The sequence below is a fragment of the Rattus norvegicus genome, chromosome 10 (assembly GCF_036323735.1).
Source record: "Rattus norvegicus strain BN/NHsdMcwi chromosome 10, GRCr8, whole genome shotgun sequence".
Taxonomy (NCBI): domain Eukaryota; kingdom Metazoa; phylum Chordata; class Mammalia; order Rodentia; family Muridae; genus Rattus; species Rattus norvegicus.
This window is the reverse complement of record NC_086028.1, coordinates 5,947,566-5,953,565: the sequence shown is the minus strand read 5'-3', so window position 1 is coordinate 5,953,565 and position 6,000 is coordinate 5,947,566. Positions and strand designations below refer to the sequence as shown.

Genomic DNA, 6,000 nt, shown 5'->3' with positions numbered 1-6,000 from the left:
CAAGGGTAATGACATTTTTATTCATTTATTTTGAGATTTGTGGGCCTGGAGTTCACCTAGAGTGGCCTGCAACCTTCCCAGATCAGCCATTCCCTGCCTCCCACTTGCTGAGATTAAGGAAGTGGACCATCTAGGCATAGCATGTAAATAATGGACTTTCCCATATGTCCTGCGTTGGGTTGTGTGTGAAAGAATACTGTCACACCAGGTAAACTGATTCCTCCCGCACCTCAGCAATGCAGCTTAGCCAGTCAAGGACATTTTGCAAACAGCCCCAATTTGGCTATGAAACTTTCTGTCTCCACTGAACATCTGGCTCTGATGAGAAACAGTGTTCTTTATGGTTCCTTAGTTCCTTCTCTGAACTGAGCTATGGATATAAAGGCTCCACAGAATGTCAGTGAAGGCTCCCTGAAGCAGCAGTCTTGAGTCCCCTGTGGTACCTGGAATTCACAGGTCACTGGCCAATCGCCATCCCGGGGTTCCAAGCCAGCGGAATTGTCACAGTTGGAATCCACAACCCTTTTCCTCCGAGGCTTGTTTCTGTGGAAAAGGTTTCATTAGTAATAATTTCCCAAACACCATTGAAATCTTCGCGCCACGCTTCCCTCGCCCGCTTGCCTCACAGGCCCCGCTGAGTGCGCTGCCAGAAGCTCCGGTCAGGCGAAGGAGGCGCTCCTTCAGTCAGTTTACCTTTCCCTCAGCCGCGCTGCTCCCCGCCCAGCACCGCTGTGATTGGCTGGGCTCTCTTATATTCGCGCTGTCATTGGCTGGCAGGCGGCCCGAGGGCGGAGGGAGGGAGATTTAGTCTATCTCCGGCCCAACCGGGGGTCATTTTGTCTGGGGTCTCAGCTCTCGCTGAGGGCTTCTGAGGACCGGCGGCGCTCTAGGTACGTTGGGGGCGGCCGGCCCAGGATGGCTCAGAGGCAGTTGGCGTAGCGGCCGGCTTCTTGGCGGCGCTCGGCCCGCGGAGACCGGTTGAGGTGTGCACCCAGGTGCCCAGCCGGACCTGGAGGGTACTGGCCTTGTGGAGCGCAGAGGTAGCCGGGGGCGGGGAAGCCGGAAGCGTAGGCGGGCCTCATCCTGAGGCAGAGGATGCGGGTGGGGGTGGGGAACTGGCTAGTGCTTTTTGCGCGTGCTCTCCCAGGTACTACAGGTGAACTGATGAGGTGCAGCCCATTCCCTTTGTCTGTGTCAGGTGAGCAGGTACCGTGATGGGGTCGTTTTGCTCTGGGGGAAAAAAAATGCAGCTTACGGTCCTGAGTTGTGTTAGGCAGACAGACAGAGGGAGAGTAGAACGTTTGGACCAGTTTGCTAATAAAGACTGGCTCCCGGAGCTTGGTAGGTGGCCTTCTGGAGTACCTGATGAAAGACACGCCGCCCCCACCTCATCAAGTCTGAATTAGTCCCATTTTGTGGAACTTTTATTCACCACCCCTAGGACTACCCCAGGAAGAGGAGCGGAGGAGCAACCAGACCATCAGTTTGTTTTAAGGTTTTAAAGGCAAAAAGGAGCTCAGAAAGGCAGCTATGGGCGTTGGCAGGGAGCAAGCAAGCATCGTTTACAGAAGCGGACAGACAGCAGTCATGCTGTCAGGCAGTTCGCATAGCGTTATGGTCATAGACACATGGTATAGAAATTTATGGCTGGTCTACAGTGACCCCATCACTGTACCTGCCCACCTGACACAGACAATGGGAATGGGCTGCACCTCATCAGTTCACCTGTAGTTCCTGGGAGAGCATGCAGCAAACACCACTAACCAGTTTACCCAGTATATTTCTAGCAAAGTTTTTGTTTTTATTAGTACATTCACTAGGTGCTATAACTATAGTTCTGTAGCCCACTATAATGGGACATAGGGAATTGATGCTGAACTCCTTTCAGGTAGAGGTTGATTTTTAAGGTGTCTAAAAACAGGGGGGGAAAAAAGCAATTTCTTATTCGTCTTATCTTTTTCCAATTTTGGCAAACAAGTTAAAGAATGTGTCTCAACCAAGGAAACAACAAAAGTCTCTGCTTAAAAAACTGACTTCCATCAGACACAATTTAAAATCCCAGCACTTGGAAAGCAGAGGCAATCAATCAATCAAACGTGAAAAGCAATGAGCTGGAAGATTAATTGCATGCATTGAATTTAAGTCTTGTGACTGTTGCCTTTTATCTTTTTTCATCGCTCAATATTTTTTTAAAAAGATGAATCTAACCTTAAGTTTGTCTCCCGAACAGTACAGATCTAGATAGCTATATTCAAAGATTAACTCCTACCTCAGCAGAAATATGTAAGCAGTGCATTTTTAAAATATATTTAACAACTAATGCACTTTAGGTAACTCTTGGATATTTTGGCTTACTTTATTTACCCTGTACTTGATGTCAGTCTTCAATTCCATTATATTTCCTTGCGAATGTTTTAGATTTGGTAAAGTTAATAGCCCCTTCATCTCTGCATGCATCTATACTGTAGTTCTCTGATAATAACGAAAATACTGTGTTTGTGTGGGCATATATATGTCCCTCCTCATGTGTGGAGATCAGAGGGAGACTTTTGGGTTTGCTGCTTCTAAATTCTAGGGATCAGGCTTGCATGGCAAGGTCTTTTACTTTCTGAGAAATAAACCAGGACCTATCCTATAACACACATAAAAAAAAATTGGATCGTTTTTTCTCATCTTTATAAGTATAGTTAAGCCGTTCTGTACTTATGCAGTATCTAAAGAGAAAACCATGAGTTTTTAGGAGCTAAGGAGTTTTTATCCAGCCACTTCAGGGTAAACTGGTAGGATCATAATTGAAAGACCTACCTGAACACTACAGAGTTTGTTCAAGGTCAACTTGGGCATCATAGTGAGGACTTGTCTCAATAGAAAAAGCTGAGGACATAGCTTAGTGGTAGGGTAGAAGCCTAGCATAAATGAAACTGAATTCGATCCCCAATATACAAACACTCCCACCAAATTTGAGGGGGGAGGATGATTAGATACGATTTTAAGTTTTGACTGTGTGTAATTATAGGTGTGAGTAAGGTTTGTGGTTCTAAATCTAGTCACCAGCTGAATAGAGCACTCACTTCTAAATGTAGTATCCATTAATGTACCTCTGAGGCAGCACTGTCTTTAGTACTGTTGTGATAAATTGATACAGCCATGGTAAAAGTTGCTGTTCTAGTACTCCATTTCTTTTTGCTCTAATCATACAAAGGTAGAAAAAAATTTAATTGGGAGCCCTTTGTTGTTAATTCTAGCACTTGGGAGATACAGGCAGATCTCTTTGAGTTCCTAACAGGCCTAGTCTACATATCAAGTTCCAGGCCAGCTGGGGATACATAATGAGACCCTGTCTTAAAAAGAAAAGAAAACAACCAAACCCCAATGCCCCATAAGTGGTGATTCATGCTGTAAAACCAGGGCTTAATAGGGAGTTGTAGCAGGTCTGCTGCAAGTTCTAGGGTAGTCTGGCATACATGAAGTCTTGTCTCAAAAATAGAAGGTACAGGAACAAAACAAATTGAGTTCCTCCATGCTACTCAGAAGTAGCTACTCTCCTGCCTCTGTTTCCTGAGTAGTGTGATTGCAAATCAGCTTTTCTTTGGAGGTACAGTCTTATATATACCCCAAACTCTTTATTAGGAAAGATATGGATGTGAAACCTACAGGGCCAACTGGACGAAAAATGAAGAGATAGAGCTGAAATTGAAACTGAAAAATTGTGATGTGCTTTAAATTCCAGATTTATTGACCAGATGTAATAACATTTATCTTTAATCATAGCACCTAGGAAGTAGAGGATGTCAGATCTCTGAATTCAAGGCCATTCTGTATTGCAGGATTTTAGATCACGATGTGAACCCTGAGATTGTGTTATTTACTGGAAAAAAAAATATTTCTGGTTGTGCTGTGGCTCAGTCCTTAGCACACACCTTTACTCTCTCTGACTGAAGTACATACAAGTTTTTAGTATACACTCTTTTTTTTTTTTTTTTTTTTTTTGGTTCTTTTTTTTCGGAGCTGGGGACCGAACCCAGGGCCTTGCGCTTCCTAGGTAAGCACTCTAACCACTGAGCTAAATCCCCAGCCCCTAGTATACACTCTTAATCCCTAACAATAAAGGTAAACTTAGTTTGTAGAAGGAAGCAGCCGAGGTTTGAAAGTGATGTCTAATTGAGTGGCAGACATAGTGATGAGTCAGAGAAAGATTTGACAGAATGAGTCAGAGACAGAATATGGTCAACTCTGATAAGAAAAACCAAGAAAAAAAGAAAGAGAAAAGAGGTAATTTTACCAGGATAGTTTTACAGAAGCAGGTTGAAGAAAGAACAAGTTAGACATAGGTGAAGACAGAATGAGCCAGAGACTAAGAAGGAGCCAGAAGGTTAGAGCAGATTGTCAGTGTTACTCTATAAGGGCAATATAAACCTTGGGATTGGGTAGGCGTCTTGAGGGTGAGTGTACATCATTGGCTGGGACTGAAATGCTGGGAATGCTTCATTTGCATGAAGAGTAATTCTGGATGCTTGCTGGATGGTCATGTCCTTATAGGGAGAGAGAAAGTTTAACTTGTAATTTGGCAATTATGCTACAGGACTACCTCAAGGGTGGCAGAGGTGGGGTTGTAAGACTTACATGTGGTGGGATATGCAGGCCCAGAGCAAGGAGGAAACAGTCCTATTTCTGCCAATCTCAGGATTAGATTTTCAGGGTTTGGATGTCTTGACCTCACTCTTGCTCCCAACTGACTCCCCAAGTCACACAGCTTTCTGACCTTACAGTATACATATATATATATATATATATATATATATATATATATATATATACTCAGATACACACATAAAAATATTTAAATTGTAATATAAAATTTAAAATAGGTACAGAAATCTAGAATCTTGGCATTTTACTTTATTGATAGCTAGAAGTTCATGAATAGCACAGTTAAATAAATTAATTTCATTGGGCCATATATGTACATTTACCACATAATATATGTCAAAAGCTTTCCTGGGGAGACAAAACACTCAGGCCTACTCAACACAGGTAGGGAACCCATCACAGACCAAAATATGAATACCACCAAGGTCCAATTTGGTGAACCACTGAGTTTTATTGGGGTTACTTACAGGAATATGGGTTCAGGGTTACTTATAGAAATGACTCAAAGATGGCTAAATCATCAAAGGCCACTCCAACATGCCTTACAAATTGCGTTTAAATGGAGAGAGTTTAATTTGAATGCTGTTGAAGAGGCTCCATGCTTGAAAACAACCTACTGTGAAAGTATTTCCTCAGATTGTGACACCAAAGAATACGGAGGCCACTAAAGATTTGGCAAAACACTCATATATGTAAAAGTAAAAAAAAAATTTAAAAATATTCCAAAGAAATAGCTACAGTTGTATGCTGTGCTGTTATATGAAACAGAAAAATTCCCAAAGAGACAAAAATTATTAAAACTGACTGAAAAAAGAAAACTTGCATAGGGCTCTAACAATAGATAAGATTGAGTTAGGAAGGACCCAAGTCAAATTATTGCATTGTTCACTTTATCTTTTTCTTTTTTTTAAATAAGGGGAATGGTTGTATATGAGGTCAGTAGATTATGTAGACTTTAGGTCAGTTTGGTGTTTGATATTTATTTGCAAGGTGTCTCAGTTACATACACACTTCTCTCTGTTGAGCAGGTTCTACTCCTTTTGTGAAGCTTTCCTTGGCAGATAGCTCATGGCTTTAGCACCTTAATATCCTGGAGTCTCAGTGCAATTCAGAGTTTTCTTTCATAGCTGCAGGAAATGGCCCCTTAAGGCCTCCATGTAGGGACTCCTTTGCCAAATGTCTGACCTCAGTGATTCTCCTTAGCAGCAGAGGAAGATTCCCACCCTCTACCCCTATCTCCTGTTTCCTTCATGATTCTAAATACAGAATCCCATGGCCAGAACTACCAAGTTCAGCTGCCTGCTTGAGATGAATCATTGCTCCATTACTGTACATAATATTTGGTTTGTT

General features: G+C 42.5%; 1 protein-coding gene and 1 long non-coding RNA gene across 7 annotated transcripts in view; one reads left to right on the top strand and one right to left on the bottom strand.

The window, feature by feature from the left end:
* LOC134480748 (uncharacterized) lies at positions 1-1,108 on the bottom strand. Its single transcript, XR_010055511.1, has 2 exons — positions 694-1,108; positions 1-543 (listed from the first exon to the last, which is right to left on the bottom strand). It is a non-coding gene; the product is annotated as an uncharacterized LOC134480748 (long non-coding RNA).
* Atf7ip2 (activating transcription factor 7 interacting protein 2) overlaps positions 722-6,000 on the top strand; it is a 42,947-nt gene continuing 37,668 nt past the window's right edge. For 2 of the 6 annotated variants that reach the window (XR_005489903.2, XM_008767496.4), the window contains exon 1: positions 732-890. The gene's annotated coding sequence lies outside the window, so the exon portion shown is untranslated. Of the gene's footprint in view, positions 891-6,000 lie in introns of all 6 variants that reach the window. The other 4 variants (XM_006245728.5, XM_006245732.5, XM_008767495.4 and 1 more) reach the window with 4 other exon arrangements.